Raw genomic sequence first — 12,751 nt, 5'->3', positions numbered from 1 at the left:
ATGGGTCCACTCCCTTAAATGTCACCCACTATCCTGTCAATAGCCAATGACAAAACAAACAGATGGCTAAAGAATGGGGTGGGGGTGAAGGGCAGATGGGAGGGAAGGAATACAGGCTGGAAATAACTCAATTCTTGTTTTAGTAAGTTGTGTGTGTAGAACTCTGCTGGAAAATTTCACCAGAGTTGCACTTTCAGAAAGATGGTAAGATTGGATTACGTCTTTAAAATAATTGTTCAAATAAGTGGGCTAGCACAGAGGAGAAGCCTGTATTGACTCTCTGTTTACCCAGAAGGGGGAGAAAAGTACAAAACAAGCTTTTCTTTAACTACAATGGCAATCTTCTAATAGCAGCACTGACTTACTCCAAAATACAAGACTCAGAGGTTGATAATCATCTTCAAGCTCAGGTTATTGCATGCAATTTTTCACATTCGTTCGACTTTTTTCACATAGCTCTTAGTAAAGTAACTCTCTTAACAATAAAAGCTTTTATGGAGCCCATTACTCTGGATAGCTAACCACTCCTGGGTTTTTTGTGTTTTTTTTTTTTTTTCTTCTTCTTCTTCATCTTCTTCTTTTTATTGGCTCCTTGGAATATTTATGGCTGCCTTTGTTCTCACTGCAAACTTACACATCTGGCTGTGTGTGGCCAGTTTTGTGGGTTTTGTTGTTGTTGTGGGGTAGGCAATGGGTCAGCGGGTGTGTGGATATTTGGGTGGCTTCGTTTATGCACATGTGATTCGCTTTTCATCACCTTGTCACTGCAAATCTTCGTTTTTTTAGCTAGGGAGTGTTCTCTCCTGGACTCTTTCCACTGGGAGCTGTGTGACCTAAAACTTTATGAGCTGCCGTGCTGCCTTCTTCCTGATAAACAGGTTCCAGGATGGAGGGTGTCTTGAGTGAGGCTGGGCTTCAGAAGGAACAAAAGCTTGACTCCCTGAACACAGAATGAACAGATTAGATTCCTTGGTGAAGAGTTTCACTGGGACTGACTTCCACAGGCAGAGCGAGTGCTGTCTGGCCTGAATCAGGAGAGAACAAGGGAGCCTGTTCTCCATGGCATTCTTGTGGACACAGGTGCAGTGTGCATGAGAATTTTCCATCTTAACTGCTGCTCCGAAGGACTGCATTTAGGCATTAAAACACTGGCACCAGTCTCCAAACTCATAAAGGACAACTCTGCCTTGCCATTCTAATTCCTCCTGCAAATAAGCCCATCTTCTGACCTGGAAGATCAGATAGTGGTTGAGATGGCTGGCTCTCCAGCCAAGGTGTCTGGGCAGGTTAGTTTGCTGAGCCCCAATATCTGCACCTGCAAATTGGGAATAATAATAGTATTGACATTATAGGTTTGTGGTGAGGATTGAGATAATACAAATAAAGTGCTTAAACCCATACTTGACCAATAGCGAGGTCTCAAAATATTGGACCTTTATTAGCCCTCTCATTAGAATTCGAGCTCCTTGAGGGTAGAGTTGATTCTTTGTGTTCACTGCTGTATCTCTAACACCTGGAACTTTGTATGTGTCAATAAATACTTGCTGTAGCAATTCCACATCAGCTTAACCTAAGAACTCCCCGTTAAGGAATCAGGGAGAGGGGTTTTCCTAAATATCAAGTACAAGGAAGCCTTGGGCCTCCATGGTTACCTGGTTCCTGTTAAGCACCCATCCAAGGGGGATTTGAAAGGAGTTGGGAACGTTTCACCTCCCAGTAATGCTCATAGGATGGTAACTCTCAAACCCATCTAGAAAGCAACACAGGCAATTCCCAAACTCACCTAAATCCACCTTCCTCACTAGAAAAGACCCAAAAAATTAGCACACCCCCCTCAACATAGCTCATCCTGGAGAAATGCTCCTCACCCACAGGCGTCATGCCTCCTGACCCCTCTCAGCTGTGAGGCTCACTTTGAAGCCCTTTAGCACAGGAGGCTATAAAGTGTTAATCCCCTTGTTTCTGAGGCTCTGTGGCCAGTCTAAGCATAAAACTATTTTTTTGTGGCCCAAAACAATTGGAGATCCTGGGTCTCTGGGCTTTGAATGCAGGACTTTGCAAAGACTTTTTTTTTTTTTTTTTTGTGGTCAGTATAATAAATTAAACCTTTCACAAAACAAACATCCCAGCCCCACTGAGGATGAGGGGGTGCCAGGGAATGTGCAAAGACATTTTTATACCAGCCTATTCTTTACTGTATCAATGTTGTGGTATGTTATCACAGGGCTCTTTCTGGATCCATTTTAGCTGAGACTCTGAAAAGCATAAAAGCAATAGATGGCCGGTATGTGTGTGTGTGTGTGTGACTGTATTAACCTCCAGCTTCGTTTCCCTCTGGATCCACGCTTAGTCTCATCACTCCTTGAGATGACTAGACGAGTTGAAGACAGACTTGATCCCTTGCCTTCTGCATGAAGCCAGTCCACATGATGGGTTCCACGAAGGACCCATGACTGGCTTTGTGGGTGATGAAGTGGATCGGAAGAGCCTCAGTGTGAATGGCACAACCCCAGGGTTTCCTGTGGATCCTGTTAGTAACTGCCTGGGATCTACATTAAACACACCTGGATTCAGGGGTTCAGCTGCGTTCAGTGTCCAGGCCCGGAGACTGTGGGAATTATCACAGCGATAAGGAACTTGCTGGAATGTTAACCACTGCCAGGAAGCAATATGGGGAATCCAGGAAATCATAGACTACTTTAGCCCAGGACACAAACAGTAAAGAACTTCTTTTATAAGGGCTGAAAGGAAGGAATTGGGTCATTCAGGTGTGCTCCTTGTGGCCAGTGGTTATGACATACTCTCCTAGCACAAACAAAGGAATCTTCAGTAGTTTTTGGTTGACTGTCCTCCCATTCTCCTGGCTGTGCTCTCAGGCCGCAGTTAGGGAATGTTTGTGCTGCTGAGCCCCAACTTCGCTTAGGAAGCACTGAAAAAAAAATACAGGTTACTTGTACTCATGTGATATAATTATGTCTATGTAATTGAAAATGGATGAAAAAGGAACCACAAGGGCCTCCTCTAAAACAACAGAGAGGAACATGTTTTAAAAGGAAGATATAGAGATTCAGTACGTGAGGTCTTTTTTGTGACAGGAAACCTAAAATACAAAGAGATTGGGATTAAGCAAAAAATGGTAGAGAGTATGGCAAGCTGGGAAGTCTTAACCAGAGCTACCAAGAACACAGTCATGAAACCATGAGCAACTTGGAATGTGCCCAAGCACCAGGAGGGAAAACCTTAGTAGAACAGCCCCAGTCCCTTAAGGGTCAAATGATCTGACTCCTGGGACGTTTGTTCAAGCTGATGACTGACCTCCCGCACCCTCCCCCAACCCGAGATTCAAATCTTTAGTTCTGGAGCTAGAGAAGCAAGGGCAAAGAAAATGCAACTTAAATATATCTCTATTCTATTTTTAAATAGGGTCCAACCTCCTGTACACTTTGTGGTATTTTCCTTCTATGTAAGCCTGAAAGATGAACTAACACTCACTACCCTGAGTTAGCTCAGTCTTTGTTTGTTGGAGTTTCTTCTTCAAGTTTTTGTTTGTCTGTTTGTCTGTTTTAATTTGAGAGAGAGAATACAAACGGAAGGGGAGGGGCAGAGGGAGAGGGAGAAACAGGCTCCCTGCTGAGCAGAGAGCCTGATGCAGGGCTCCATCCTAAGATCCTAGGATCATTACCTCAGCTGAAGGCAGAAGCTTAACTGACTGGGCCACCCAGGTGCCCCAGTTTTGTTTTGCTTTTTTTTTTTTTTAAGATTTTATTTATTTATTTGACATAGAGAGAGAGATCACAAGTAGGCAGAGATAGATGAAGAAGCAGGCTCCCTACTGAGCAGAGAGCTCGATGTGGGCCTCGATCCCAGGACCATGGGATCATGACCTGAGCCAAAGGCAGAGGCTTTTACCCCCTGAGCCACCCAGGTGCCCCTTGCTTTGTTTTTAAAGATTATTTTAGAGAGCAAGAGTAGGAGCAGGGGGAGGGGCAGAGGGAGAGGGCGAGAGGCAGACTCCCCGCTGATCACCGAGTCTAACTCAGGGCTCAATGCAGGGCTCCATCTCACAGCCAACCCCAAGATCATGACCCCAAGATCATGACCTAAGCCAAAATCAAGAATCAGCTGCCCAACCTACGGAGCCCCCAGGCCCCTCAGGAGTTAGCTCAGTTTTAATGGAAGATCAAAAGCAGACAGTTCAGTAAACCTTTGGTATTGAAATATAAATTGAGTATTGAAATGTAAATTCTAAAGATTTTAATCTCTATAGTTAAATAGTAATCTAGTGCAGAAGAATGGGGGCTGGGGGTGGTCCCAGGCAACTCAGATTTATCTTTCTAAAATAATGGAAAAATTCATGTTTTATGTCACTTTAAACTGATTTAAATAACCATGCAGGGGTTACATCTCACGCGCACAAAAAGCAATAATGATTATCTAGGGGTGCCTGGCTGGCTCAGTTGGTGCAGCATACAACTCTCAATGCCGGGGTGGTGAGTATAGGCCCCACATTGGTTGTGGAGCCTACTGAAAGGAAAAGAAAAAAAGAAAAAGGATTTTTCTCTAATTCTTTGAAGATACAGCCTTGGTTGTTCTGATTTCTAGCAAAGGCTAGATCACCAAGAACTTTGACCTTAAGGAGGTGAAGCAGTGATTCTCAACCAGGGGACACTGGCAAGAATAAAAATAGTTCTGATTATCCACATTGAGTGGGGTGGAGGGAGAAGAAGAAGGGATTTGTGACTGGCAACGAGTGGGTAGAGGTCAGGGTTGCTCTTAAACGTCCTGAAAGGCACAGAATGACCCCCCCACACGAGGACTGATCTGGTCCAGAATGCTCTTAATGCCAGGGTCGAGAAACTACAGCATTAAGGGTGAGACTCGTCTATGGTTATGAAAATGTTAACAAGGGAAGTTACTGCAAAGAAAATTTCTCAAACACAACATGTTTTGGAAAATGTGCATAATGTTATAGCAGTTTCGGTTTAATAGGAAAGAAATATATAATTTTTTTTAAAGATTTTATTTATTTATTTGACAGAGAGAAATCACAAGTAGAATGGAGAGGCAGGCAGAGAGAGAGGGAAGCAGGCTCCCTGCCGAGCAGAGAGCCCGATGCGGGGCTCGATCCCAAGACCCTGAGATCATGACCTGAGCCGAAGGCAGCGGCTTAACCCACTGAGCCACCCAGGCGCCCAGAAATATATAATTTTTAATTAAATTTAAATAGGTTTAGTTAATGAAGGGATTCTAAGGAACTGGTGGGAAGACTTCTTGAAAGCATAGTGATATCCCTAACTTAATACACGGAATAACACCGTTCACTAACCTTTTCAGGAACAACCCACCCAGCCATAGATGGCTATCTGATAGGTTACAGACAGTAAACGTCAGACACTGCCTGTTCTCCTGTGGGCGGCACACCACGTGACTCATTCCAGCGTCTGCAGTACAGATGCAACATACGTCAACTGTCCCATACTGAAACATTCTTTTCAGCTGGTTCAAAGTTTCTCCAGAGGCACAGTGTGTGCCTGACAAGCACCTCACGTGTGTGGGGATGAATTTCAGGGGGATGCAATGGGTTCTAACAGCAAGCCTCTCTCATAGGAATTTATCCCATTCTTGCAAAGGCCATCTTTCTATTCTTTCTGGCATTTTTTATATATTTGACATGTGTCTTGGACCAGTCAGCTTGCTCTCACAAAATACCACCGACTGGCTTATACACAACAGAAATTTGTTTCTCACAGCCCTGGAGGCTGGAAGTCCAAGTTAGGGTTGGGCGAGGGCCCTCTTGAGTATCAGACTTTTCAATGTGTCCTCACCTAGCAGGAAGGGCTGGGGCGCTCTGTGGGTGTCTTTTATAAAATCACCGGTCCTGTTCAGAAAGGGCTCCACCCTCATGGCCTAATCACCTCCCAATGGCCCTACCTCCTAATTCCATCACATCCGGCTATTAGGATTTCACCATGTGAATTTTAAGGAGTCACACTACGATCATGTCAAGTGGTGCCCCTGACTTTTCCCATTTTAGGTTTTATCTGCCTTTCTCCTCACTGCAAACATAAATGATCAGGAGCATGATTATTACACAAATCTTCCTTATCACTAGTCTTTTAAAACAAAGTGTATTAATTTGAAAAATTATATCATGTTTGCATAAAATTAGTTCTCACTAGGCTGCAATTTTAGGAGGAAGAGACACCCAATAAAAATAATTCTTAGGAGACAAAACATCTACACAGAGGCAATATTTATATCATGGGCTTCTATAGCATGCAAAATATTACCTTACAGTCCAATGACTGCGTCTCCTAGAGGAACACTGATGCGGGTTTTACAGGTCTTCTTGAGGTATGCACATCAGACACTGCTCTTTGACCCATCCATTCCAGAAATGTTTATCGAGTGTCTTCCACATGTATGTGTTATATTGGGCACCATATGGCATACGGTTCCTATAATTTGTTGGAAAAGATTTACTTAAGATAAACTATAATTTATCACTGTGATTGTGTCAATAAAGAAATAAATTGTAACGTGGGTTTCATTCATTTATTGAACAGATACCTTTCTGACACACCTCTATGGGCTAGAAATCACGCTACGTCCTGAGGACCCGAAGACTTTTTACTAAAGCTGATAATCCTTATTTGAGGATACTTCCCCGGGGTGGATGAGCAACAACGGTGAAGGGCAATGCGGGATGGCAACTCGCCTTTCACCTTAACCTCCTTCTGGCGAGCCTTCTCGTGCCCCCAGCAGCTGGGAGGCTAAACGCCTTGTTTTGCCGGAATCCCTGGCAGCTGCTGTTCCGAGGGCCTGTGCGCGGCGCTCACGCCAGACGTGAAGGCGGACGTGAGGAGGAAGCCATCTTCCCGCTGCTTCACCAGTTTCCCGCCAGCAAGTTCCTCCTGAGGAGGTTGGTTTCGCTGTAGCGCTCTCTCCGTGACCAGCCACTGGTTGCACCGGAGCGGAGAGGCAGACGTGGTGGCGGTGGCGAGCAGCAGCTTCCTGAGCCCAAGATCAAAGTCTCGTTCCCCCCGTGCGGCGGATTCTCCGTCTTCCGGATTGTGGCCCCGGAAGCGGCTTCCATGATGGGCCCGTTTGGCGCTGTGACTCTCAGAGCTGTCCTGGAAGGACGATTCCATGGGCTCCTGTCACCAGACCTTCCAGCCACTTTGGAACCCGTTCTCTGACACTCATTCTGCTTTAAAGAGGCCGGTGTCCCCTCGGACAACAAAACACTGACTTGAAAACAAAGACGCGGGAAACGCCCTGCCTCGTGGGAAGCCGTGAGGGGGAGCAGGTAAGCTCAGGCCTTAGGCTTCTGTGTGATGAGAGTCTTGGGAGGCAGATGGAAGTCGGCTGGGTCTGCTTCGCCAGGCTGGGTAGTTTCCCGTGTCCTTCAAGCTCTGGAGGGAACTTTGCCAGTTTTAGGCTCGGGAGTGATACGGGGGTGAGACCCTGGAAAACAGAAGTAATACTTTGTTTATCTTTGTGTCGTCAGTGTCTGGTACCGTGCTTGGGGGTGTACCAGCCCTTAAAAAGGATGAGATGCAAAATTAGGAGATTAGTGATCTAGGAAGATTTATCTGGCTTTGGCGGCTGGCTAAGGAGAGAGGGGAGGCAGAGAGCCCCTGGCCTGACCCAGGCATAAGGAAGAGCCAGGGGGAGTGTGCAAAGGGTTTGAAGGAGAGCTCACCGGGCATTAGGGTGTCAGTATCAGTCAGGTTCAACAAGAGAGGCAGAACCCACAGGTCGGACGTATTAAGAGATTTGGTGCAAGGAGTTGGTTTACAGCTTCTGATTACGGGAGCTGGCGAGGTGAGACTGAAATCCATAGGGAAGTCCTGGGCATTGGTGACACTGTGGTCCGCAGGCAGAATTCCTTTCGAGAAACCTCTGATCTGCTCCTTAAGGCATTTCAGCTGATTGAATTGGGTGCCCCCAGATTTGGGGGGCTCGCCTCCCTTAGTTACCGCCAATGATTATGGCCTTTAACTACCTTTGCAAACACCTGCACAGCAACTCCTGTTTCTGCTCAAGCCTAGAGAAGCTGGTGTATCAAAAAGACCGTCACAGGGGCACCTGGGTGGCTCAGTGGGTTGAAGCCTCTGCCTTCGGCTCTGGTCATGATCGCAGGTTCTGGGATCGAGCCCCGCATCGGGCTCTCTGCTAGGCAGGGAGCCTGCTTCCCTTCCTCTCTCTCTGCCTACTTGTGATATCTCTCTCTCTCTCTCTCTGTCAAATAAATAAATAAAATCTTAAAAAAAAAAAAAAGTCACAGTGGCCAACCACCAGCAAATGAGAGCAAAGGGTAGGGAGTCCGGTGAAGCAGGTCCATCTACTCCTCCCGATGTTCGGTGTGCAGCTCTGAAATACAACTCACTCAAGGAGGAGCTCTGTGGGAATGGTAGAGGTGGTTTACAGCAGAATTTACTGATAAGCGGAATAACTTCTGTCTTAAAATTGTGGTAGCCCTCTAGCTTATTAATCAAACTGAGACAATGCTGAGAATAGAAAGGGGGTTCTTCTAATAATTATGTCAGGACCATGAACAAAACACAGGGCAGTCCCAAACAAAGCAGATACATGGTCCCCTCACTCAGCCTGAGATGCTTTGGGGTTTTTTTCCCCCCTTGGTCTTTCAAGTTTTTAAATTCCAGCTACTTAACATACAGTGCAGTATGAGTTTCAGGTGTAGAAAGTGTGAGTCATCACTTACAAGAGCCGGAGCTCATCACAATAGCCGTCCTTAAATGCTTTGGGTCCTCCTTTTCACTCGCTTTTCAAGGTTTCTGCAGGGCACGTGGACCTACCGATACCTTCTGTCCACTGTTCATGTCACAGTGGGGGACGAGGAGTGCCATTAAACACAGAGCTTTGTTAGTTTCCTAAAATTTACACGGAGCAATTTTACTAGTATTGGAAAATACTTCTAGAAAGCAAGAATTTTTGTCATTGACTGAACCAGTTTGCAAGTGAAAGGATTATCTTTCAATAAACATTAAACAGATAAAAATGGTGAACAGTTAATGACCTCTCACCAAGTGATAAAGTGACATTGAGAAGAAAGAGGCAGCAGGGTAGAACATTTAGGAGTTCGACTTTGGCATGAGACTGCTGTGGTTCATATACCAACTCCTTTTGTTAATTCTGTGAATTGGGACAAGGTGCTCGGTCTCTCTAAGCCTCAGTTTCCCTGTCTTTGAGATAAGGACAAAAATAAAGCTTGTGTCGTGGGAACGTTTAAGGATTAAATGAAACAATGCATGTTGAAATTGTTTGGCATGGTGCCTGGCACACAATAAATTTTCCATAACCATGATTTATTATCATCGTAATATAGCTACGCAATCTTTGAACCAAAATATCAAGTAAGATTTTTTTCAGGCAACATAATAAAATATTACCCATGTATTTATTTTTATGATTATTACTATTTGCTAGGGTTTTATTTCTGCTTAATAGCATGTCCATTCCAATTACATTATCCTGATGGCAACACCAAACTGAATCTGGAAATATCTGTCCATATGACAAACCTCTCCCAGAGTAATGTTAAGCATCATCCACATCTTCAAAACCTTTTCCATAAATGTGGCTCTTCTCCATGAAGTGTAATTATTGAAAACAGCTATGTTTTTGAGATTTCTGCTACGAGGAAAACTAGCGAAGGCATAGGACTGTTCAACCTAACTAGAAATGATAGGGAATAGAAGAGCTTTCCCGCTATGCTTTGTAGTTTATGAGACTGTCTCTAAATAATTCATTAGTTCTAAAGTGACATAAAAATCAATTAATTTTAATGGTGGATAACAGATTATGGTATTTAATAGTTCATCTGCTTTCATGAGGCAGAGTGAATTAGACAACACAGTGCAAATCTAATAAGAGTTCGGAGCTCTCATTTGACTGTTGGTCAAATGGAGAAATGATGAGCAGATCAAGAATTAGAAACGAGAGCATTCTATAACCAGTTGCATATATAGTTTATACATAGAATTAAGTTAAGAGCTTTAAGGAACATAAAACGTGTGCTGCATTCCCCTTTAGCGTGCTCTTAAAACTTAGTCATTAACACTACCTGAACTTGTGTAATCTATTAAAGAAATAAGATACCAATGTATGCCTTCCTCTCTCATCTTTTTTCTTTCTAAATATGAGAATAACTTAGATATGTTGTCATTAAAAAGTTTTCAAAAATGGCTGTTTGCAAATAATTGAAAGAGTACCGGCCTCTCGGGTTCCGTTTGTCTTTGTGGTAGTAAAAAGAGCCTATTTGCTCTAACAAATCATTTTTATCATTATGAAACAAGCCAATTTTAACTCAGAAAAGTAGCCACTTCTTGATCAGATTTAGCCAGTTGAGACTTTGGGCTAATGACTCCCTCCCCCCACATAGAGAACTCCAGGTACAGCCCAGTCTCCATCCCCCAGTGGAGGAAAATGTACAAAGGTAGCCTCACTAGCAACTTTCATTTTAAAATGCTATTAAATGATTTCTTTGGAATATCTGCGGCTCTACAGTAAAGGAATCACGAGGTCACAGTTGCCTGGTTTCTATTGATTCTCCTAGCTAATAAAGAGTTAAACAGTGAAGTGCGGTCTTTTATTTTTATTTTATTTTTTTCTTTTTAAAGGCATTTTGAAGGTGCTGGAGAGGGAAGGCCCAGTTCTAAGTGGTCATGTGGCTACCGCCATTCATCTTGGTAGTGACTATCTGTCAAAAGTGGCAAGAGTCCCTGTTAACAGCCCTGACCTGAGCGGTAATGAAGGGAGAGTGCACGGCAAAGTGTCCATTATCAGCAGGTCGGGAGCAGTAAATTGGAGCAGTTTGCTTCAATCTGGCTGCAAGTTGAAATGGAAGATAGGTGGGGATCAGCAAGAGGCAATTTTATCCTATGATCATTTTTGTCAGATCGCATCAGAGTGGCAACTTAGTTCGATGCATGATTTCAATTAACCAACTCTGGCCGTAATGCTTCCACTGCCGGGGAAGCTCTTTTCCGAGCCTGGGTTCCTGGTTATTTCTTATTTAAATCCACGTGAGCACACACAGGTGGGAGAAGCTGCGGTTTTAGTAAAAAGGAAGTGACACGTGTGGAGAGAGCAACTGGCTGCCCCAAACCTGGCGTCTGTCCAGCAGGCAGCAGGCCAGCCCTGCCCCGGGGGCTCCAAGCGTTACCTGGCTTATCTGTAAATTTCCCCACTCTGAAATCTGTGTCTGATGACCTTCAACTCTGGATTTTAAATATGTCAAACTTACATGTTGTTGACTCTTTGACAAAAGAATTAGCCTTTTGGATGATGGTTTGAGGGAGGGTTAGGTCACCAAATTCTGTACTTAGGCTAAGTCATGTGAAGCTGCTCAGAAGCACTAGAAAATGAGTGTGAGGCTGAAGCCTGAAGCTTAACTCTTAGATCCCTGAGCAGTAATGACCCGAAGACAAGTGAGTAGTTGTTTCAGTGATTGTACAAAATATAATGCATACATGTGATAGCAAGGCTATCTCTGGTCTCACAGAACTTACACCCAGGGAGAACGAAGATCTATACAAATGGCTGTACGAAAAGTGGGGAGTGCCACAAAGGGGAAATAGACGTCCTGTAGAAATTTAGAGAAAGATAACTTTTGGGTGGGGGAAATCAGGGCAAACACGAAAGAGATAAACATTTAAACCAGGTCCTCGTACATGGTAGGATATTTCCAGGTGAAACTGGAGAGTGGCTGTATTTAGTTTTCTATAGCTGCCTAATAAATTGCCATATATTTAGCTGCTTACAACATCCCTGACTTAATAGCTCACAGTTTCGTTGGGTCAGGAGCTAGGTTAGCTGGGTCCTTTGCTCAGGATCTCAGGGACCTGAAATCAAGGAGTTAGCTAGGACTGCAGTCACTGTGGCTTGGTTCCCTCCTCAAAACTCATGAGATTGTTGGCAGAATTGAGTTCCTTGCAGTTGTAGGACTAATTCTCCATAGATTAGTGGCTGCCAGCTTCGGTGGGTGGGTAGGGGGGTGTCATTCTCAGCTCCTACAGGCTACTTGTCATTTCCTGCCACATGACTCCCTCTACAACATGAAGTTTTTTCCTTCAAGATCAGCAAAATGGCAGGGGCACCTGGGTGGCTCAGTTGGTTGAGCGTATGACTCTTGAACTCAGCTTAGGTCTTGATCTCAGGGTCATGAGTTCAAGCCCTGCTTTGGGCTCCATGCTAGGCAAGGAGTCTACTTAAAAAAAAAAAATCAAGATGGAGCTTCCTGATTTTAAGAAGAGCCCAGTCCCCCTTAAGTACTTACCTGATTAGGTGACCCCTACCCAGACTGATGAATCACTTACCTCTACCTTAGAAACCAGTAATATATTATATATTAGTTAGTTGAATTTAAATTTTTAAAAAATGAAAAAAAAGAAGGTACAGTCAAAAGACTATGCTATAAAAAAAAAAAAGACTATGCTATAAAGTTAAAACAGATTCACAGTCCCATTAACAGTTCACAAGAGTTTTCTTTCCTCCACATTGTCTCCACCATTTGTTACCTCCTTTTAGTAATAGTCCTTGTAGTAGGCATAAGATGGTATCTCACTGTGGTTTTTACTCACCTTTCCCTAAAGATTGGTGATGTTGATCACCTTTTCTTGTGTGTCTGTTGGCCATTCGTATATCTACCTTAAAAAATGTCTATTTGGGGGTCACTTGGGAGGCTCTGTCAGTTGAGTATCCAACTCTTGATCTCAGCTCAGCT

This window comes from Mustela nigripes, chromosome 4 (assembly GCF_022355385.1).
Source record: "Mustela nigripes isolate SB6536 chromosome 4, MUSNIG.SB6536, whole genome shotgun sequence".
Taxonomy (NCBI): Eukaryota; Metazoa; Chordata; class Mammalia; order Carnivora; family Mustelidae; genus Mustela; species Mustela nigripes.
The sequence above is the reverse complement of the archived record's forward strand: the minus strand, read 5'-3'. Positions refer to the sequence as shown.